This window comes from Rhineura floridana, chromosome 10, assembly GCF_030035675.1.
Source record: "Rhineura floridana isolate rRhiFlo1 chromosome 10, rRhiFlo1.hap2, whole genome shotgun sequence".
NCBI classification, from domain to species: domain Eukaryota; kingdom Metazoa; phylum Chordata; class Lepidosauria; order Squamata; family Rhineuridae; genus Rhineura; species Rhineura floridana.
In genome coordinates, this window is record NC_084489.1 from 65,518,581 (window position 1) to 65,543,096 (window position 24,516).

Genomic DNA, 24,516 nt, shown 5'->3' on the forward strand with positions numbered 1-24,516 from the left:
CAGATTTTTAGGTGGCTTTTTATTGTTCTGATGACCTAACATTTTCAAAATTGCAATGCTGAGAATTTTAATGTGCATAATTCAAGATGTTCCATAGTGTTAACAAAAAAACTGAAAATTCTCTCTTGCTTCATTTTTCCAGTTGCACTAAGGCTACAATTCTGTGGACCCTGACTTACTTCTGAGTAAATGCAGAAAGGATTGGGGCTTATATAATATGTATTGTGTGATCCTGTGAACTCAAAGCAAACACAATATTGCTTTGCCATGTCTTTGCCAAGATGCTGATTTATTCTTTATCTAAAAATGTGATGTTTTAGCAACACAGACCTTTGATCTGAAATCATTCAGCCCAGATGTGAGTGATACCCCCCCATAATAAGGAAATTGGTTTTTCTAGCTTTCCAAAACTCCCTGTTCACTTTCCCTGTTCACTTACTCCCTGTTGCTTCCTCCCAGGCTAGTAGCTTGCCATGTCTATTGTATTTCCATTAGACCTTTAAAGCATTTTAGATACATGGCCTGCTGTCTCTTGGTCTCCCTCCACCCCACCCTGCCAGATTGTGTTATACACACCAATACAATTCTGATTCTCACAGGGCAGCAGGTAACTATTATAAACAGAAATATCCAAATTAAATGCAGGCATGTTTCAACATGGGAACACATTCTGATTCTAAAGGTGAAAGATCAGCTTTATTAGCTAAGCCACCCACCTCCTGAAGAATATTACATGAATTAAAACCAGACTTCCTGATGTTATATATGCGGTTCCTGTCAGCAGCATAAATTATGCTCCAAGAGATTTTACTTGCATCTTTGGAAAAGCTGAAATCCTTAAAATATTTTTGGGCCAACCAGTGCTCTAAAGAGTCCTGAAAGGTTGTCTAATTAGTGGGGACGTATATCCCCTTGGCTACATGTGGACTTAATCACGTTCAGTTAAAGCTCTCCCTTAAGGGCATACAGTAGATAGCCAGGGATTTTACTATATTTACTATATTTGCTGATGAAAGCAAATGTGCCCCTGGAAAACCAAGGGGTCCTCTCCCTTAAAAGTTTTAAAATTGAGATTTTCCTCAAGCAATAGCCATCTCTGAAACATACTGGTAATGATAAGAGATTTTTATTTGGTGGAGTTAAAACGTAAATTACTGTCTCTTGAAGTTTATAGGGGTCGCGCAACCCAGACGATTTACATGCATAATCCATGTCATCTACCCCAAGGGCAGGCAGACTTCTGGCTAGCTGGATCTACCACCAAGATCTACCAGCCAGAGCCAGGTGCAAAAAGCATGCCACTAGAATGAAAGAACAGGATGCCTCTCCCAGCACATTCTGAGCCTAGGAATCTGTTTTAAGTTCCAGAACTGAACTGAACTCACAGTCCCTTCACACATCCAAAGCCCTCTCCTGGTTAGCTTTCTTCATTTCATCAGCCTGACTGAGGTGAAAATAAATAATTTTGTCAGTTATATTGTTAAAGAATTGGGAGTTGGAAATCCTTGCCAATCTACTGCAAATCACCCAGAGATCTACTAGCAGATCCTGAGCTGCCGTCTGCCTCATTGACCCAGCCCATGGAAAAGGAAATCACTAGTGTAACAAAATGCCAAGTTGGGGAAAGTGATGGTTAGTTTACAGTGAGCAGAACTGTTCTGCCTTGCAGGGCAGGAAATGTCGGCTAGCAACTAGTGCCCATGGGGGCTGGTAAGGCGGAAGACAGGGAAACCAACAGTAGGAGGAGCCAGAGCCAATGACAAGCAGAGCCATCTGATTCTAGTTTTGTACTCCTTCTTCCTACAAGGGAAATATTGAGGCTCAGGAGGAGGAAGCAAACAGGCTGTATCACCCTTTGGATTGGTTAGAAATAAGAGTGGCGGCTGGTGCCCATTAAATCTAGTGGGGCTGCTAAGAGGTCACAGGGGCATGGCCAATGAGAGGTCATGGGGGTATGGCCAAGTTGTTCTGGTTTTCTTCTCATCCTGGTCCCTTGCAAAGATACTGTGGACACTTCAGCATTGCTGTCTTAACAAATATTTAGCACCTAACTAAATTGAAAAAAATGTCTTATTTTGGCTCTGAAAGGGTCCTTGCTATCACAGATGCTCTTCTGAGAGGAGAAAAGCCATGTTTGTCAGAGGCAGCATGCTACTGAACACCTGTTGCTGGGAACCGCAGGAGGTGAGAGTCTTCTTGCACTTAGGTCTGGCTTGCAGGCTTCCCATGGGCATCAGGCTGGCTACTGTGAGAACAGGACGCTGGACTAGATGGACCACTACTGGCCTGATCAAGCAGGGCTCTTCTTATTTTCTCATGTATGGCCTCCACCTGTTTTGGTTCTCTACCTATCCTCCCCCTTTGCAAAGAAACAGTGGACACTTAAACATTGCAGTTTTATTGAGACCATCTTGGCTGTAAGACATGCTGTAAGACCCTCTCCCTGCTTGCTGGCCTCTTTCCACCTGGCCAGGGAGGGTGGGGCCTTGACTGACTGCAGCTGTAAAAGGTATCACTACCTGAAGATGCTAGAGACCACCTTGACTGTGGGGTGTTGTTTAGGGGCTTCTGTTGGGCAAAAATTTAATTTCTGATAGTTGTTTTTTGTTTTGCTGCTACTGGGATTATGCTTCTGTATTTTATTGTTGGATTTTATTAGGAATTATAAGGATGTATCAATTTATTGTATGTTCTTTATGCTTTTGTTAACTTATTGACCATTTGAGTTTATTTCTTACAGTGAGTTGTGTAACTTTTTTTTTCCTGTTCATGTTGTGAGCCGCCTTGTGCATAAATTGTTATGGAAAGGTGGCATATAAATAAACAGTAATAATAATAATAATAATAATAATAATAATAATAATTAACCCCTAAGTGTCATATCTTGGTTTGGAAGGGGTCCTTCCTGTCACAATTTCTAGCGTGGATTCATGTGACAATAACTGTACATTACTCAGAGGTAAGCCCACACTGAATTCCATGGGGATTGTTCCCTAGTAAGTAAGTACAGGATTGCAGCCTGAATTGATTAATCTTAAAAGTGACACACAGGACTGTTAACAAGGGACCTCATACATTTCTAGATCTATGGAAAAATATTATTTCCCCCTCCCCAGCTTTTTCATTTTCACATCTCCCCCCCCCCCCGAAAGTGGAATAAAATGCAGGGAAATTAAATGGACTAAGACCTGGAAGACCAGGGTTAAAACACCACTCAGTCATGAAACTCACTGTTTGATCTTCCACCAGTCACTGTCTCTCAGCCTAACTTACCTCACACGTTGTTGTGAAGAAAACATGGAGAAGAGACCCATGAATGCCACCTTGAGCATCTTGGAAGAAAGATGGATATAAATATAATACTGATAAATAAGAAATAATCAAAATAAAAAATCTATCTCTAGCCTGCCTGTTCCCAATTTTGAACTGAGGGAGGGGTGCAGGTACAGGTTTTGAATCATGAAAACCCCAACCTAAAAACAAAACAAAACAACAACCAAGATATTCAGACCTACAAACATTGGACATGTAGGCCCTCAGCAAATCCAATGTGTGGCTACCTGTTGGGACAGCCTAGTGATGATGGAGTTGTGCAGGAAGAGTGTAATCCATGCTCCCATACTACATATAGGCTCTGCAAATTGCATTCTCATTTGAACCATCCTCCAGCTTCCTTCATATTATAATAGCATTTTAAATTTGTCAAAGTCTTTTATAGTCTTTTATCCTCACAACAACCCTGTAAAGTAGGTCACAGTACAATTGTAGCAAAACAACAGAACAGTACTACCACCTTAAAGACTAGAAAAAGTATTATGGCATAAGTGTTTTGGGGCTAGAATCCACTTCATCAGATGAGTCATTCTTGGTAATCCATGAAGTTTATGCAATAATCAAGGCTGGATTAATGTGGCTGAGGACCCTCATGCAGTTTCCAAAACAGGGTCTCTTCTCCTAGAAAGGAACACCTGAAATAAAGCACCACAAAACAAGTTTTGTGCTATCTTCAAGACTAACAAATGTATTATGGCATAAGCTTTTGTGGAGTACAAAAAATACTCTGAGCATGTGCAGAGTTTCATAACTCTCAGCAAAACAGACAAAAACATTTTATCAAACTTGATAAACAGAAAGAAAATACTCTAAACATATGCAGTTTCACATTTTAAACTCACTCAACTTGTTTTTGCTCACTTCCTGCTTTATTTCTTTATTTATTACAGGTACAACCCACTTCTTCTCCAAAGAGCTCAAGGTGGCATACATGGTTCTTTCCCTCCCCATATAATCCTCACAACAACCCTGTGAGCTAGGACAACAGGAGAGAGGGGGAAGCTGCACAACCGGGCAAATAGGTAAGATAATTGGTAGCACTGGTAAGATTTAAAAAAATACTATCATATGATTTTTCTGTCTGGAGAGGAGACAGGTAGGCAAGACCTCCTGGCCATAGCAATTCTTTTGGACTGTAATTGGCTGGGTGGTGCAGAGAATTGATTGGCCAGGGAATGGGAGATTGGCAGAAAAGCATTTGGGACCCACTCTTCATTGATATGGATTACAGAAGAATGTGTGGGTCAGGAAAGAATGTGGTTTTAAGATTTCTTTGTAAATGGTAAAACAAATTGCTGGGCATTTCACTTGTTAGGGCTGAGCGCAGCTTGCCCTAATGGTCCAGCCTCCACTGGAAGGCAGGCAGGTGAGGGCTGGCTGGCTGAGGGCAGACTGAGACTGGCGGGACAGTGCCCCACTTACCTAATGGACTAGCCTCCATTTCTGTTAATCTGATTTCTTAAATAAAGCCACACCTCATGTTTCAGTAATTAAAACAGGCACCGGAATCTCTTTATTAATAGTTTACCCATCAGGACACAAAGACAAGAACAGATAAAGAGATGTGTTCATTCACAACTCTTTCAGATCCATTATGATACAGGGAGATAATTGTCTTTGTTTTTACAAAATGTTAACGCTAAAAAGGCCTCTGGAGATTGAAGTGCATGGCTTCATGGATATCCTTAGAATTTAAGCTATTTTCTGAATTAGGGACAGGGAACCTGCGTTCCTCCAGATGCTGTTAGAGTAAAATTCCCATCATCCCTGACCATTGGCTGTGCTGCCTTGGGCTGATGGTAGTTGTTTGACAACATCTGGAGGGCCACAGGTTCCCCTCCCCTGTTGTAATATGATTGGGCATGCCACATTGCCTCACCACATCATCTGCTGCTAGCAGAGGGTTAAGAAAAGTATAGTGCCATGGCATTGGGTAAGTACTATCAGATGTGATGGGCTAATCCATCCCTTTCTGGCATGTTATGAACACGTGAGTGGCTGGGGTATGGTGGCTGGGCCTGGGAGGGTAGAGCTAGCCTACATGCCTTTTTTCAACAGATGAATCCTCCTGATGTCATCATATTGTTACATAATCCCTGATTGACTAGGATCACTCACATGGCCTGTTCAGGAAACATTGTCCTCATTGTAAATCAGCTTTGTTTGCTTTCAGTGATGTTGACACTTCTCTAAATCCTAATATCTGTGACAGGATCATTACATTATTGTGTTCACTATATAATCCCTAATTGGCTAGGATCTGGAAAGTAGAAAGAAGCCCTAAATTGGGGGGGGGGAGACCCTGAAGCAGATAGGGAAACTAAATGGCCATGAACAGGATCCAAAAAAGGTAAAGATTCTCACTAATTTAACATTTTTGGTGGAAATATTTTGACTTCCCTGGAAGGAGAAAAGGAGAACATTCAATGCAACTCCACATTTAACACAGCACCATCAAAACCACATTTCCCCCCAAGGTTTCAATCTAAACATGAATTGCTGACACAATTGGTTCTTTGGTGCCCCCGCTGTGCAAAACAGTGGAGCACTCTAACATAAAGAAACTCTTATGAGAGCTACCACATTGTGTCCATGTCAACCCCCTCAGGCGTGTGGTATAGCTAAAGGCTTCATGTCACCCACACAACTTGTGCTGGCACCACACTGTCCCCCAAGAAGTCTATGCTGGCTTTAAGGAGGAATTCAGAGAGCTCTCTGGTAAGTGAGCAAGTACCCAGAGACAATATCACCATTTGAGGGAAGGCAGCGATCCTCCTTTGTACCAGTCACGCGAACAAATAAAGCATTTATTTGAATTGTGCCTCAGTATTTCTCTTTCTTTTTGCCGGTGGCTGGCTTTACTTACAATCATTCCATTTAAAACTCTTTCATAATCCTTCTTCTTTTTTTATTTGATTTTCTAAGAAAATATAGCTTTTCCAAGTTCATGCTAGGTCAGCAGCGACTGGCAGAAGCCCTCGCATTCATTTCGTAGGGTACGTGCCTTTGTTTGTATGGCATCAGTCCTGAAAGACATACGGGACACAAGCCAGAGGGAAGGAACCTTTCTGGAATCCCCTTAAAATCTAAGGGATTGTTAGGGATCAGGTTTTAAGGGCCAAACAGCATGTTCTGTTAAGCACACACTTTTAAAAGCATGTTTACAAAAGCTCACCCACTTTCTTTAGGAAGATCAGCTGCTGCTGTGTGTGTGTCTGGCAGGAAGGAGATTTTAGCCATTTCCTCTGTGCCATTTTCCCACCAAAAAGGGTTCCACCAAGGTGCTGTGGCCTCCAAGCTGTTTGCTGCAAATAGCACTTATGTGCAGCTTATCTTTGGCTGGTGAATGCGGCAGGGGAAGGGAGGAAGGGCTAGACCAGGGATGGAGAACCTCAGACCCTGGAACAAATGTGGCCCTCCAGATCTCTCTGTCTGGCCCTTGGGGCACTCTGTAAGCCATACTCCTCCCCAGCCCTGCTTTGCACCTTTCCTGAATGCTCTGTCTGACAGGCACATGTTCTTGATCTCCGATAATGCTTCTTGCTTGCCTAGATGGGGGATAGAGAGGGGCATGCAAGCATGTAGAAGGTAGCACATTTGTTGCTCTGGCCACTTTTGCCACTGGCCCCACTCATCACTAGAGCGGGACACTGTGATGTTCCTATATATTAGTGTATATATGGTAAGTGCTGGTTGTTTAGAGTATACATGGTAAGTAGTGAAAGAGGAGGGGGAGTGAATGGGCAATAGAATGCTTGATGATTGGCTGAATGTTTAAAATGGCTGACAGTATAAATGAAAGGATGACAGGTAAATCTGGGTGAATGTGAGGTGGTGAATTGTGGAATCTGGGGGGAGAAGAGAAAGAGTGGATTGCTTGGTGGGGTTTAGAGAGTTGTTTACCAGGAGGGAGGTGGAGTTCGGATTAGTATTGAGTAAAACCATATGTTTATGTGCCTTAAGAAGAAATCTTGTTAATCTTGTTAGCTTTGTTATCTGTAATAAATACTTAATTTGGTTTACCAAAGGCCTGATCCTTGGCTGGGGTTTCACAGGCCAGAAGGGAGGGTAAGGTAATGACTAAGGCTGAAGGGGAACTGTAACAAATGGTGGCAGCGGTGAAGAGAATAACAATACCAGTATTCAGAGTCTCTGGGAATACTAGTATTGGGACGTTACTGGTGGTTGCCTAGCAGGGGGATCTGTTGAGATCTGTGCTAGAGCGGGGAGAGAAACCATAAGAGAGTGCGGTCCAGACTGGTGGAGTCCCTGGTGGTGCCTAGAGACAGGCAGTAACCACGAGCAGGTAGGAACCTGACAGGGAGAGCCAGGGAAGGAAGCATCACAGACACCCCCTGCTGAAAGTTGCTGAGCAGGGAATGTGGCCCTCGAGCTACAAACGTTTCTCCTCCCCTAGGCTAGACCCTTCTCCTACATGGTGGAATCCCAGTCTGGACTGAGGAGCCCTGCAGGTAAAGAAAGAGTGGCCACATGGGCACCTGGTCACTCTTCCTCCCACTCTTCCATCATTCTATTCCATTTCTAGCCTGCCATTCATCAATATCATGACCCCAGAGGCAGTTACAATAAAACGTTAATATCGCAAAACAGAAGCAATAAAGTGTCAATTAAAACATCTAGTGCAGATATGCAAATATTACAACCAGTAGTGTAGTGGCAAATTCAGAAGTGCAGGGTCCCTTTGTGATAGTCACAGCCACTCCCCCTCCCCCCTTTTTGCTGTTGACAATGAGGTTCTTGTTAATGCCTTCTCCCACAACAACAGACGTCCCTAGAAGCCAACAAGCATGAAAGGGAAGAGTGTTGGCTATTTAGAGTCTTCTCAGTGGCTGGCACACCTCCTGATTGGCTCCAATCAGCAGGAAAGGACAAAGAAGCATGTTAGAAGACTCTTCTCAGTGGCTAGCACCCTCCATTTTCATGATGATTGGCTCATTGGATGCTAGGGACATAAGGACCCTTTTGGGGCTCTGTTCCCAAAACAGTAAAGGATCTAAGACCCCAGATGACTACACCCCTGATAACAATACAGTGGTCAGAAGCCCATCATTAAACAGCTGACCACATATTCCCTCCCCTATGAAAACCTGGCCCAAGAAGAGGGTCTTCAACTGGTGCTGAAGAGTACTAGTTGTACCTCAGAGGGAAGAAAGTTCCATAACTGAGGTGCCACCAGAGAGAAGCCCCCTATCCCCTGTCACTGCACGGTTAGCTTCATTACGGGTAGATGCATTTCTATTTAAATGGCCATCAGTATTTCTCAATGTGCATTTCTATACATGAATTAGCATACACAGATTTTATGCAGACCTGCAGCCACTTTTGTTCTCTTTTTCGGTGATGCATAAAGCGGCCACCCTAATTCATTTTAAAATGAAGTTCTGCACTCCGAGTGGTGAAATTAAGAGCTGGCAAGAAAACACCAGACAAGACAGTGGCAAAGGCTGTACAAATCCTGGTGCCGGACCTAAAAAATGGGGCAAGGAGATGAATGGTTCCATCCTGCTCCTAATGACTCCTATGCCTAATGCCATGAGCTTCTGTTTCAGCTCTGAGTGGGCTGCGAGATCAAAAGATTCCAGGCTTCTCATTGTTCTTAATGTGCCAAAGTTCTCCAACATTCCTTAACTCAAAGCAGGCTTTTTACTAACTACTGTACTCACATCTTTACAAGCTGCTACGATGTTGGGATTTTCTAAATCAAAGCAAAACACTAAACTGAATTAAGTGAAGGAAAATATTGCTGTCTGGGTTAAGTAAGCAGAAGATCACTGTTGTGAATCCCAAACATACACTAGAGCTTTGATGGAGATATTTTCCCCCTTACATATATATAGAAAACATGTTTATATTTAATTTTATTGGGGTAAGGAAGCTTTCTACATTGAGGGAAGTAATTGCTGCATAAAATCTGAATGGAGAGGTTGCAATGGTCAGCTGTCAAACCAGAAAGGTGAAAATGTTCCTTTCAGATTCAAATGTTTATTTATTAAGGAAACTTCAATGCAACTGCTTGACAGTTGGTCCCTTTTGAAGTTTGGGTCATTCTGGGGTGTTTTTCCCCCCTTCCAAGCATTTTTTATTTTTACTTTGAACTCTGGCTTGATGGATAAAGTGCCGTCCAGCTTCAACCTCCAGCCCTATGTTAGATCTGAATTAATTTGAATTTTCCTTCAAATCCAAAAGAAATATGGTTAACTACAGTTAATAATAGGAAGAAAGAGTTGCTGATGTTTTATTATTACAAAAAAGGGAGAATAATTAATGGTATGCATATTGAAGAAAATATTGTTTTACTTTATTTTGCTGATTTGGATGTTGTTGCTGTTTATCTTAAAAATTACCTTATCATCAAAGGCTTTGGGTAAGGGAAGGGAAACAACAATTGAAGAAGAAAACATAACCAATGAAAGGACCCTCTGTAAATCCCTGGTTCCATAAAATATTTGCCTGAATAAAAATAAAAATTCCATTGCCTTCTCAACATACTCCAGGAAGGTATTCACACAACTATATCAGCACATTGTAGCTGTAATTCACCTCATGTAAATAGGTGGTCATGTAACAAAACTGGAATATGCAGTATCCAGAATGTAGCTCATTATGATCCAGTTGATATGTGGGCTGATCAGTATTTGCCAAGGTCAACCCATACCACCTTCACACTCACTTACAACCGATGTAGAAGCCATTTTCAAGTAGTATTCAGGCTTGGCCTATGTAAAGGTATGAATACTACTACCATAAATCTGATCAATGCACCCAGCCATGGATCAATGACTGAGTGGGAAAGTCTCATGTGATCAGTTCAGCCAATGTGTTTTTCACACACATACTGCAGCCATGTAGGTTACCACCAATAGGGGAATAATCTGTCAGTTTCAGTTCTCTCTGTTTCTCATTTTAGGAACCTCACATTCAGTTCTCCACATTTCTGCAGCAATTTGTGATTTTTTTTTTTTTAAAAATCCTCATGAAAATTCCTCAGCATTTTAGGGCAAATTTCTCTGAATAAATACACTTTGTATGCACTTTTGACTCATGTACACAGTTTTTGCAAGCAATTTATCCTAATATAATGCATTTTTGTATATTCTTTTCACCAACATATTCCTTTTGTGTACTTTCCCCTAATATACGCATTTCTGCAAACACTGCTTGGTTGGACGACTGCATTGCAATAATCAGATAAGCGAATGTCAAAGGATGGCTGTGTTTTGGTTCTCAAGTTGCTTTGGAAAGCGCAGATTTGATACATTCAGCTTTCAATGAGAACTGGATTGAATTTCTCCCCCATGTCTAACCACCACAGGGAACTGTCCTCCACCTAGCTGCATGTGTGTGAAGGGATCCCTCGTCTGTGAACATTCAGATTAAATGGTACAAGATCTCAACTCAAGTGAGGAACTAGTATGAACATGAGTTAGGCTAGTGTTCCTGGATCATGGATATTACAGGCTACAGCAAGGATAGCCACTGTGGTGTCTTCCAGATATTCTTGGGCTACATCTCCCAACAGGCCCAGCCAGTGTGGCCTGCTGTCAGGGACAATGAGAGCTGTAATCCACATCATCTGGAGGGTAACATGTTGGCTACCTCTGAGCTAGAGCACCTCCTTCTTCTATTGTTAAACAAAGTAAGAGGGAAGGACCTCAACTGCTAGCCCCAGCCTATTTCCTTCTCCCTCCCTATGAGCAGAACAATCAATTATGGAAAGTAAGCAAATATATGAAAATACGCTGAGCTTTTGAGCATCTGAGGAGAGAAAGCAATAAATTCAGAGACAGCAATTAAGTACACTGCAATAACAGTGGATCGAAAACTGGCAAACAGATCGAAGAACAGTACTTAGTCCCCTCTTCAAATTTGTAGGATGAGGAAGGGAATAAACCATGTCAGAAGAATCTAATTTTAGATGGCGCACTTGAACTGTAATCCTTTCTTGTACACAATGTCAAAAATATTTTTAAAAAACAAAGCAAAGAGAAAAACCCATATGGGGAGAGTCAAGAGACATTTCCAACAAAATCAGTTTCATATCAAGTTCTACTCAAATGTCTTTATGGCCCTTTAGAAAGAACTGCTGCTGTCCTTCTCGAAGGACCTGAAAGACCTATAGATAGGAATGGAAGAGAAATTTGATTTGGCTCATGTTTTAATGTGAATCTACCTAATTCATACTTCCTGAAACAATTTGTGAACTGAAACACTGCTGTCCTTTGGAACACTGGAAGCTGCCTTCTACTGAGTCAGACCACGGGTTTATCTAGCTCAGTATTGTCTACACTGACTGGCAGCGGCTCTCCAGGGTTTCAGACAAGATTGTCTCCTAGCCCAACTTGGAGATGCTGGGGATTGAACCAGGGACCTTCTGCATGCAAGACAGATGCTCTACCACTAAGTTACGGCCCTTCCCCAAAAGCTCTTGCCCAGCACGGCAAATTTTGCTCTCCTCTGAATTTGTGTGCAGTTCTCCAACCAAAACAAAATGTATCAAAATGTGTATATTGGGGGGAAATGGACATTAACTTGTATCTGTTCATGAGAATACAACACACAAAAATGCATTGAATTAGGGAAATTGCTTGCAAAAATATGAGTATTAGTTAAAGCTGAAATAAAAAATGTGCATGTCAGGAGAAATGTGCAATAAAATGCTGATTAATTTTTGTGAGGACTTTTTTTGAGGGCGGATTGCAAACTGATGTGGAAATGTGGCAATCTGAATTTAAGACTGAACAAATCAGCAACTGAGAGAAACTGAAACTTATAGGCACTTTCCTTGTTTTTTCACCAGTGGAGACTGGTGGCTCCTATGTCATCGCTCTGGATTTTTGTCTGAACTTTCAAGGAGCTGTCCAAGCACCTTGGACATCTCCTTGAAAGTTCATACTAAAACCCGGAGTGGATTCCTTGCCCTACTTATATCAGAGCCACTAGTCTCCACTGTTCTTTGCATTAATATCCTGAAATGAAACAGGCCACTTGAGTTAAGTGCCAGCAATCCAATTATGCTTTTGAGAATTAACATGGGAACCAAGGATAACAGAATAATCCCTCTTGCGCCATCAGTTCTCCCAACTGCTGAAACTACTACTGATTTTTTTCCAAGTCAGCTTTCTGGCAAACGTGTATATCTACAAAAATGAATGAGAAATGTTTTAAATCAGGGCTGTGGAACCCATGGCCCCTCCAGATGTTGCTGGACTCCAACACCCTTCAGCCCCAGCCAGCATGACCAATGGCCAGGGATAATGAAAGTTGCAGCCCAACAAGATCTGGAGAGGCCACAGGTTCTCCATCCCTGCTCTCAATTAAGTCAGGCAGCATTAAAGAACTCCCTTTTTATGGGCTTAAACAGGGCGCAATTTGGTTGCAGGTTTTACAAACACCCAGGTAAGTGGTCACCCAGGTCAGGTTGCCTTCCCCCCACCCCCCAGTTATCATGTTTTTATCTCCTGGCTGAATTCTTGATATTTACTTATTTACAAATTTGTACCATATGGGAGAGCAGGTAAGCGAATGTAATCCTGGTGTATTGCCCTTGAAATTTAGAAAAGGGCAGGGGCGGTAGGACCCTGGAGGTGCACTTGCTCAGAGGGGTTTTCCTGTGCTAGTCATAACCTCTCTTGCATTCATATATTTTGACCCTGTTCTCTTGCTTTCCTGCAAATATGAACTTAGCTCAAAATCTTCCTCAAGATAGGTGATTGTAATGTTCTGAACTGGATTCATTTTCATTTAGCTCACATCATCTCAGCCAGATGACCATTGTTTGCAAGGAGGGGTGGAAGGATATGTCAATTTCGGTTTCTCATTTTTCCAGTCTTAAATTCAGTTCTCCACATGTCTGCAGGAATTTGCATTAAAAAAAACACCTCGGGAAAATTCTTCAGCCTAATACGCAGTGACTAATGCACACATTTTTGCAAGCAATTTCCCCCATATATAATGCGTTTTTTTACGGTATTTTCACTTATATATTCATTTTTATGCACTTTCCCCTGATCTGTGCATTTTTAAACACTGTTTGGTTAGAGAACTGCATCGCAAGATTCGGATAAGTGTGAATTTCATTCAAAGAAGGGCTGTGGTTTAGTTTTCATATTGTTTTGAAAAGTGTGAATTTGATCGATTCAGCTTTAAATGCAAACTGTATCAAATTTCTCCCCACCCCTAGCTGCAAGAAACCATGTTATCAGTTCCGGGGGCTAAAAGTTAACAGAGTGGCATGGGCTGGATCCATGCTTTTTGAGAACCTCTACGCTGGTCCTTTGGCATACAAAAATAGTGGGGGAAGTGAGAAAGGTCTCTGTTAGTGAACAGAATAATATGCATACAAAGACTAAATTGCAAACTCTTAGCAAGATACATTAAGACTGATCACATACAAACTAGGTCAGTGTGGAGGTAATTCTCATGCCCACCAAAAAAGGTCCAGGCAATACATGTTCCCTTGTCATGCAGATTTTGACAGAAACCAATCCACAGGTCCACACAACACACCCAAAGGCAGCCTCAGTGTTGCTAATGAAGTGTTCTTTGTTTTTCTCTTTCCCTAATATTTTAAGCACTCAATCCTAGGCTGTATTATATTGTCCGTGAACCTTGTGGTTACAAGCCAAAGGAAGCCTGCATAATATTTAGTGCTCTTGTCTGGGAACTGATAAGAGAGTCTGGATTGTCTAAACTCTTTAAGTGCTAAATGTCAGGTTGGAATTTGGGTAACCATAGCTGAACAATGTGTGTTATTTAAAAATGCCTACTTAGCCCACTTATGAGCCTCTTAGATGTAATGCTGAAGTATTTAAACAGGGTAATAGGCTGCTTTTAGAAATCAGTGTTTGCAATGTAATAATCTTTGTACTATTCAAACATTATTTGCATAGATATAATCATCTACTAGGCTGAGAGATAAAATCATACAGAGTCCTTCATTTAAATCTCAATACAGCACAAAGTGTGTTTTCATACTGTGCCCTCCCTCTGAACTCACAGAATTTCAAAGGCCCACATATGCAGACAGAAGGGAAATGCCTCTTGCCGTTAAAGACACCCAACCCAGAATTGTCGCAATTCCAGGGATCATTTTCTGCCATGCTTCCCCTGAGGATGTCAGTGGAGTGTCTGGGGTTGTGAAGGCCACACAGTGTTTAGATCCATGTCCATCTTGCCTGGTCAAGGCTGGCTAAATCAATTATAGAGCTGACTGCCACAAATAGGAAGTATTATTTGTTTGTTTGTTTCTCAGTTAAGGCCTTTATATCCCGCCTTTCTCTTAGAGACCCTCAAGGCAGCTTACAGTGCAACCTTGTCTCTGTGCTGGAATTGCTTTCTTAAGATGTTTTACTTTTTAAAGTTGTTTTTAAAAGGTATTTTGTTTTTAATATGTTTTAAAAGATGTTTTGTTTTAATATGTTTTAAAGTGTTTTGTTTAAAGTGCTTTCTGTGTTTTTGTTTGCCACCCTGGACTCCTTCTGGGAAGAAGGGTGGGATATAAATTTGATAGGTAATAAATAAATAAATAAATTGAAAAACAAGCTCTATGTGTGTTTTGTAATTAGTTTTACACTTGTAAGGTGCTTAGAAGCCACCTTGGCAATTAAATGATTTGTTATTATTATTAACAACAACAACAATAATAATTTATGAAATTTCTATCCCACCCTTCCTCCCAGAAAAATCAAACGTCTTTAAAAAGTCTTTTTTTAAAAAAGCCTTCAAAAACATCTTAAAAAGCAATTCTAACACAAGATGCAAACTGGCATCTCCACTTAAAAGGTCTCTACTTAAAAGGCTTGTTGAAAGAGCAAGGTCTTCAGTAGGTGCTAAAAAAATAACAGAGGTGGTGCCTGTCTAATATTTACAAGGAGGGAATTCCAAAAGGTAGATGCCACAGCATTAAAGGTCCACTTCCTAGGTTGTGCCGAATGGACCTCCTGGTAAGATGGTATCTGCAGGAGGCCCTTGCCTGCAGAGAGCAGTGATCAACTGGGTATATAAGGGGTAAGACAATCTTTCAGGTATCCTGCTCCCAACCTATGTAGGGCTTTGTATAGCAAAACCAGAACCTTGAACTTGGCCCAGTAGCTAACGGGCAGCCTGTGCAATTTTTTCAGCAGGGTGACATGTTGGTGATATCCTGCCCCAGTGAGCAGTCACGCCGCCACATTTTGCACCAGCTGCAGCTTCCAGACCAACCGCAAGGGCTGCTCCACATAGAGCACATTACAGTAATCCAGCCTGGAGGTTACTAGTTCATGGACAACAATGGTCAGGCTATCCCGGTCCAGAAATGGCTGCAGCTACCTTACTAGTCAAAGCTGGTAAAAGGCCCTCCTAGCCACTGAGGTCACTTGGGCCTTTAGCGACAAATATGGATCCAGGAGCACCCTCAAATGAACTTGCTCTTTCAGATGGAGTATGACCCCATCCAAAGCAGGCAACTGACCAATTCTCTGGACTTGGGAAGCACCTACCCATAGTGCCTCTGTTTTGCTAGGATACAGGGTCAGTCTATTGGCCCTTCTCCAGCCCATCACTGGTCCACAACCAGGCATTGGTCCAGAGCTTTCACAGCCTTTCCTGAATCAGATATTACAGAGAAATAGAGCTGGGTATCATCAGCGTACTGCTGACACCTGACATCATCATCATCTAAATTCAGATTGCAGGAGAACAATCTATGGGGCCAGGGTCACGAATTGGGCTCACACAGAAGTAGGCTGTCCTTAAGATATCTTGAACCATTTAGGAACCTACAGCCAGCACTTTAAATGGAACCTGCAAGCAAATTGTTAGCCGCTGTACCTATGCTGGAGCAATGTGATCAGAGCACCTCCCACCAGCCAGCAGTCTGATTATGAACCATGGTCATGAATGACTGTCCAGTCTCATTTCTCCAGCTAGAAAAGCCAGGAGCATGGCCAAATCCAGGAGAACTCCCAAGCCACATACTTGATCCTTACATGCAACCAGAAGAGGCCAAATACCTCCAGTGGTGGCTGGTGCCCATTGGGATTGGTAGGGCAGAAGGCAGAGAGACCAACAGTAGGTGGAGGCAGAATTAGTTATTGGCAGAGCCAACTGATTCCAGTTTTGTACCCATCTTCCTCCTTGCTGAGTTCTACAAAGGCAACACTGAGACTAAGAATGAGGAAGGCTGATAGGCAGTGCCTTACTTACTAGACGTAAGTAAGAGGTCCAGGCAGGTAGAGGCTGTCTGAGAGCAGACTGAGGTTGGTGGGGCAATGACCCATTTGCCTTCATGGACCAGCCTCCACTGCCTGGTTCAGTGGACCGCCTCCCCTCACAGTCCTTCTGTCTTGTCTGGATCAAGTGCATCACTGCATGGAGGCAGAGCTCCTCCTTTATCAATGATGACATTTATCTACCCACTCCCGAGAAAATCACTTTTGGATAGGGATTTATTTATTTATTACATTTATATACCGCCCCATAGCTGAAGCTCTCTGGGCGGTTTACAGTAATTAAAAATATTAAAAACAAATATACAAATTTAAAACACATTTAAAAAAAAACAATTTAAAACACAATTTAAAAATTTAAAACAATTTATGATGTAGGTGTTTTTCAAATCTTCCTTATTATAAAAGGCAACTGGATTTCTGGTGAGATAGCAACACCAGGGGATATCAGGAGAAGTGAGCATTTGCTTTTCCTCGTGGAAGGCTCGTTCTGTTTCAGACGTGCATTGACACTAAAATGTTAATGAATTTTCATGACTTAAAAGAAATCATAAATTGATATGGAAATATGGAGAAATGAACTCAAGATTGTAAAAATAAGAAACTGAGAGAAACTGAAATTGCCAGATTTTCCCATTCCTACCCAGTGGACAGTGTCTGGTTTAGAATTGCATTTGGGCTACCTGATGACCTTGAGCAAGTCGTATGCTCACTGCATCAATTCTGTATTGGCAAAACAACAACAGCAACAACAACATTACAATAACCTATGTCACATGGTAGATATAAAGGAGATATAAAGACAGTGGATTGGATCCAAAGAGCCACAAGCAGAAGGAAAACAGGCACAAGCTGTGTTCAGTAAACACACGTGGAAGAGTTTGAGCAGTGCCACAAAGAAGTTCTATAGCAGTTCTTATGCTTACACTTGCACACAGGTTCATGTAAATTCTTGTGCAAGCTTTTGTGCAAGCGAAAGGACATCTTTCAATTTTGTTTTATTTGTTGTACAAGGGTCTAGCATGAGGCCTACAGTACCCAGCTACCACTGGGTTCATTGCATATGTATACACAGGGAACACTTGCCTGATTTGCTAACCATAGTGTTGTCCTGAAAGTTGCACCATTCTTGACATCATCAGTACACAGGCTGATGACATCACTGCACATTTTATTTTATTTAGTTAGTTATTAGGTTTATATCCCACCCTTACTCCCAGTAGAATGCACATGCAAGTCTTGCCCATAATGCGGTTTATAGAATGTTGTCTTCCATAAAGTAAAAAATGTTTCCTTTTGGATGCTATCTTGATGTCAAGTTACCCATAGTCCTTAGTGGCGATAGCAACGTGAGGGATTGGCCTATTCTTTCAGCCATGATTCATTTTAGAACTATACCCACAAAGAGTTAAAAGAATAAAATTGCTGTGAATTGACATTTTTAACACTGTTATAATATTTTTGATAAGTAGCAAGACATTTATAAAACACATGGTTTTTTATATTTAAAATTTCTCTTCTTGTTGAGCTATCCCAAGGCGTTGGGTGTATTCAATTTTGACGGACGTACATACACACATCTTCTTTTATTGGCAAATGCTAATGTTGCCCTAATAGATCAGGGTTCATTTTCAGTATTATCAGATTCATTTTCAAAATTATCACAGGATGTAATCAGTAACACAGCCCTGGCTCTCATTTCGCTATTGACTGATTCCAGGAGCAGCAATCAGCTGTTTACAATAAATGACAGTGGTTTACAGCCGTATATATTCCCAAATCAAGAAACATCTATAAACCAGCATTGGTTAGACACAGGTCAATTAGAATCCACAGCATCTTTGACCCAAGTCTCAGATACATTTCAAAGGGCACAGTCTTGGCTTATTTATTGCAATGAGTTCACATTGGTACACTACAAGCTAACACATGGCAGCTATTAATTTATGGGGATTTAATGGAAAGGGATGACCAGTTGCTACTCTGTTGGGGGTGGAGGGAGGCTGCAGCCACATTCTACAGCTGTATTGGGGGTGGTGTATGTGTGTCAACTGTGAAAATCACTTATGATGGAGAAGCAAAAGTACAGTGTCTGTGTCAACAAGGGCTGTGCCCTGGATTCGGCCAAGTCCTGAGCCACACTGGGCCTATTCGGAGGTATTTGGGCATTGAATACGTTGGCTTCAGAGAGCTATGGATTACTATGGGTCAGGTTGGATGACCCAAAGCAATCTGTGGCTGTCAGAGGCCAAGGCATCAGTCAAGGAGGAGAGCGAGGCAGGGCAGGAAAACTCTGCGAAAAGGCCAAGACCTTCCTCAGATCCCTGGCTGTGTCTGCTAGGAGAAGGTAGGCCCAGCTTTCTGCAAGCCTGGCACCGCCCTCCCCCTGCCCCTGCCCCCAGCATCGATCCCTCAGCAATTCTGCAGGGTGCAGGTGATGCTCTACAAGCATCAACCACACAAAATTTATTGCACAATAAAACATTCAAAAGGAAGGCTTATCGTGGCTTTCTATCAGGTCTGCTTGAAAGAGAATGACATTTACCTAGTGGTGCTATAGGCAACTGATGCTTTGCAGCTCTCTTGCTGTTTTGTTAATGAATCAAGACCATAAACAGTTTCAACGGCATCTGCTCGTAGGCCTGGGACTTAGGTGCAGCTTTAATGATAAGCAAGCATAAATTAATCGCAGATCATATTGGGTCTCATATGTTATCTTCTGTGTATTTGTTTCGTTATCATTACAACAGCAATGGAAATGATATCTGTGTTTGGCTATTGTAAGAAATGCAATTTTTTTGTGATGATAGTATGTGTAATAGTATTAGCCTCTGATAGCCCAGGTTTAAGGATCCCAGCAACAGCTAAGTGGACATCTTCATGATGGTGCCAAACTGGTTTCCTTGGGTCTCATAGCAGGAGACACTGACATTTGCAACCTGTCTGTGGACACTGACATTTGCAACCTGTCTGTGGACTATCCAAAGGCTCGTTAAAACTGTCAAGTTGGCATCCAGTGCACATGAAAGAGAAAGTATTTGGGCATGAACAGAGACAATGGTTTCCTCTTCCACTGCAAGTGTTAATTAACTTAGCAGCACTAGGATGATGGTTTTGTCACCAGTTATTGCTGTTGTGAATGGGTGGTCACATGTTTTGCTTATTTTACATATATCTGAGTTTTAATACATCTAAGTTTACATCTATGTTTTAAGAGTAACGCTGTTGCTTATGACACAACCGGGTTCAAAGTCGAAAGGAAGCCCAGAGGCTGATGCGCACAGATGTGAAAGGAGAGTCTGGGGTTGTATGATGTACACAATAGGAACATGGAATGTGAGAAGCATGAACCAGGGAAAGTTAGAAATTGTCAAGCAAGAAATGGAACGCATCAACACTGCAATACTTGGTGTGAGTGAATTAAAATGGACAGGAGTGAAACAATCAGGCAACTGCAAAATATTTTATGCAGGAAATGAGAAATTGAGAAGAAACAGGATTGCTTTAATAGTGAGAAGTGAGGTAGCAAAAGCAATTAGGAGCTATAACGCAAGGTCTGAGCGAGTGATATCAATGAGATTAAATGGGAAACCTATTAACATAACCATCCACCAAGTCTACACTCCAATGGCAAACACAGAAGAAGAGGAATTGGAGAGATTTTATGCAGAAGTATAGGAAGAAATGGTTCACACACCAGAACAAGATGTTCTGATAATCATGGGAGATTACAATGCAAAAGTAGGGAACAGAGAAGAACTAGGAATTGTGGGGAAATGGGGCTTAGGAGATAGAAATGAAGCAGGAGAAAGACTGAATTCTGTGAAGCCAATAATTTGTTTCTTGTGAACACATTTTTTGAGCAACCGAAAAGACAACTGTACACGTGGACATCACCAAATGGTCAATATAGGAATCAAATTGATTATATAATTGATAGCAGAAGATGGACAAGTCCATACTTTCTGTGAAAACAAGACCAGGAGCAGACTGCGGAACAGATCATGAACTGGTATTGAAAATCAAAGTAAAGCTAAAGAAGAAGAACAAAGTAATCATAATGCCAAAATACAATTTAAATAACATCCCAGAAGAATATAAAGATCAAATAAGGAACAGATTTGAGGTTTTAAACTTAGTTGACAGAGAACCAGAAGAACTATGGATTGAAGTCAGAGACATTATCAGGGAAGAATGCAAAAAGACAATACCTCTAGTTAAAAAGAAAGACTTCAATGGATGACTAATGAAACTCTTAAAATGGTTAAAGAAAGAAGGAAAGCAAAAGCAGGAGGAGAGAGAAACACAGTCAGAACCCTAAATGCAATAATACAGTGACTAGTACATAGGGACAAAGAGAACTATTCACTAATAGGCAAAGAACCTTGCGGTTTAAGAATGTACCTATAGCCAACAGATATTTCTACCAAACTTTAAAAAGCAGGGAAATTGGGCAGCTCTAGTGAATGCACCAGGGGAGCAGGAGACCTGACCTCCTCTCTGAGATATTGTACTGCCCTACAAATTTGTCAAAATGCAAACACAGTTTGGCTTGTTCTTTCACAGTCCAATCCAGTTCCTGCGTAGCTTGGAAGAAGTTGGTAACAGCTGCCCAATTTCCCTGGTTTTTAAAGTTTGCTACAAATGTCTGTTGGCTATAGGTTAAATTGTGTTTGCATTTTGACAAATATCTGTGGGCTATAAGTACATTCTTAAACCGCAAGGTTTTTTGCCTATTAGTGAATTTCTTTGCTTTTTAATCTGGGAGGTAAGAAATGGGATCCTTTGCAAGTTTCCTGAAAATGGATTGATAACTTGCATGCCTATTGAGTTCAGTGGGGTTTACTCCCCTGCAATCACACTTTGGATAGGTGAAACTGACCACAGGGATGGGGAGGGGAGGAGGGGGAGGGGAGCAGGCAAGAGGGGGAGGAGGGGGCAGGTTTGATCGTTTGCATGTTTATTGAGTTCAGTGGGATTTACTCCTGTGCAATCATGGTTAGGATAGGTAAAACTGACAATGGGGAGGGAGGGCGAGAGTGGGCAGGGGAGGAGGAAGAAAGAAGAGGGGAGGAGAGGAAGAAGGGAGGAGGAAGGGAGAGGAGAGGGGTAAAGTCAGGTCTGATCATTTGCATGCTTATTGAATTCAGTGAAATTTACTCACATACAATCATGGGTAGGATAGGTAAAACTGTCCATGGGGGAGGAGGGGGAGAGTAGAGGGAAGGAAGAAGGGGGGAGAGGGGAGCAGAAGAAGGGGGAGGGAAGGGGCAAAATGGGTGATGGGAGGGAGGAGGAGGGGAGGGCAGGTTTGATCATTTGCATGCTTATTGAGTTCAATGGGATTTACTCCCATACAATCATGCTTGAAAATGAAATGGACTGCCTTCAAGTCAATTCCAACCCTATGAATAGGGTTTTCATGGTAAGCGGTATTCAGGGGTTGTTTACCATTGCCTTTCTCTGATGCTGAGAGGCAGTGATTGGCCCTAGGTCACCCAGTGAACTTCATGGCTGTGTGGGGATTCGAACCCTGGTCTCCCAGGTTGTAGTCCTAGGATAGGTAAAAATGACCATGGAGGAGGGGGAGGGCGGAAGGTGGAGGGGAAGAGAAGGAGGAGAGGGAAGGAGGGGATTGGAAGGGGATGGGTGAGGGGAAGGGAGGGGTGAAGAAAGGGGGAGGGGCAAGAGGGAGGGGATAGTAGGGAGGAGGGAAAGGCAGGTTTGATCATTTGCATGCTTTTTGAGTTCAGTGGAATTTACTCCTGTGCAATCATGCTTAGGATATGTGAAACTAACCTGGGGGAGGGGTGGGGAGGGGAAGAGGAGGGCAGGAAGAGGAGGAGGAGGGAGGAAGGGGGAAGGGGGAAGGGGAGGGGAAGGGGAGGCTACTGGATGGGTGGACACTGGGCAGAGGGGAAGCCCCTTTCCTTTCCAAAAGGAAAACATTGTGAACAGTATCATTGCTTTTCAGAGTTTCCCCCACCTTTTTATTCTACAGCAGGCACATGTAGCCTCTCACCCAAATTTAAACCAAAGCTGTCCCTGGCCACATCCACACCAGACCTTTATTTCAGAGTCATGGCTTCTCCCAAAGAATCCTGGAAAGTGTAGTTAGTGAAGGGTGCTGAGAATTGCTAGGAGATGCCCTGTTTTCCTCACAGAGCTTTAAATTTAAAAACACAATTTATTTTTTTTAAAAAACAATTTAAAAACACATGCTAAAATGCCTGGGAGAAGAGGAAAGTCTTGATCTGGTGCCGAAAAGATAACTGTGTTGGCATCAGGCACACCTCGTCAGGGAGATAATTCCATAATTTGGGGGCCACTACTGAAATATTAGTTTCATATTCACTAATAGGCAAAAAAACCTTGTGGTGTAAGAACGTACCTATAGCTGTTGAGCCTCGGCTCTCCCTGAAGGAGCAGGGAGGGGAGAGGCATGAGTTTCAGGCGCCTCAGCTGCCAGAAGGCGCGGAAAGCCCAGGAGTTGTTGAGTCTGCTTGGGACCTTGGGGGAAGCAATGAGCCTGAACTCCAGCCAGTTCCCATGGGTGGCGAGAGCTCCAAAGAGGAGAGTGTGCGGCCCCCCAGTTGTTCCCGAGGACCCATCAGGGGACGCCCCAGAGATCGTGCCAACTTCTCCCTTGCCAAGCAGTTCCCAGAATGCTTCCAGCGTGACGCCACCTCCTGACCTCGAGCCTGCAGCCCAAGAGCAGGTGTCTTCCGATGAGCCATTGGAAACATGCCCCCATTTGCCTTGCACCCGCCGCCGCAAGAATCGGACAGGGCAGAGACAGGATCTGGGAAGGAGTGCTTTTTACCAACTTAGGCTGGTAGCCCAGCTACGCCTGTATCTGGACAGGGAACATCTTGCTTCAGTTGTTCATGCTCTGGTAACCTCAAGATTGGACTACTGCAATGCACTTTACGTGGGGCTGCCCTTGAAGACGATTTGGAAACTTCAGCTTGTGCAGAATGCGGTGGCCAGATTAATAACCGGGACCAAATGGTCGGAACATGTGACACCTATTCTGGCCCGCTTGCACTGGCTGCCTATATGTTTCCAGGCCCGATTCAAGGTGCTGGTTTTAACCTATAAAGCCTTACACGGCATGGGCCCACAATACCTGATGGAGCGTCTCTCCCGATATGAACCTACCCGTACACTACGCTCAACATCGAAGGCCCTCCTCCGGGTGCCTACTCATAAAGACGCCCAGAAGGCGACTACAAGAAAGAGGGCCTTCTCGATAGTGGCCCCCGAACTATGGAACACCCTTCCTGACGAGGTACGCCTGGCGCCTACTTTATTATCTTTTCGGCACCAGGTGAAAACCTTCCTCTTTGCCCAGGCATTTTAATATTTTAATATTTCTATTTTTTAGTATTTTAGTATTTGTATTAATGTTGTAAAGATAGTTATATGTTTTATCTTTTCTGAATTTTTTACTTTTGATTTGTATTTAATATGGGTTTTTATGTTAATTTTGTCTTTGTTGTATGTATAAACTGTTGTCTTGATGATTAGGTGGTTTTAAAATTGACTGTTTATATATTTATATTTGATGTACACCACCCAGAGAGCCTCGCTATGGGCAGTATAAAAATAAAATAAATAAATAAATAAATAAATTATGATCGAAAACGTTCCCTACTTAAGCTGGCACCTCACAGAGGGGAGTCGCTGAGTCAACTTCCTTTAAACACCGCAGAGCATGTCTAGTTGCAGATAGGGATTTCTAGTGAGTAAGGCAGGTTTCTATATGAAGCGCAATGTCTTTGATGTATCCATTACTTTAATAAAGTAAGATTTAATTGCACACGCGTCTCCGTCTCATGGTTCCAGCTCTGGACGGGACAATAGCCCACAGATATTTCTATCAAACTTTAAAAAGCAGGGAAATGGGCAGCTCTAGTGAATGCACGAGGGGAGCAGGAGACCTGACTGCCTC

At 42.4% G+C, this 24,516-nt stretch overlaps 1 long non-coding RNA gene across 1 annotated transcript in view; it reads left to right on the top strand.

The window, feature by feature from the left end:
• Positions 1 to 2,099: 2,099 nt before the first annotated feature.
• Positions 2,100 to 24,516, top strand: part of LOC133365479 (uncharacterized) — a 50,105-nt gene continuing 27,688 nt past the window's right edge. The window contains exons 1-2 of the long non-coding RNA XR_009758224.1: positions 2,100 to 2,184; positions 4,224 to 4,355. This is a non-coding gene — a long non-coding RNA (uncharacterized LOC133365479). The remainder of the gene's footprint in view (positions 2,185 to 4,223; positions 4,356 to 24,516) is intronic.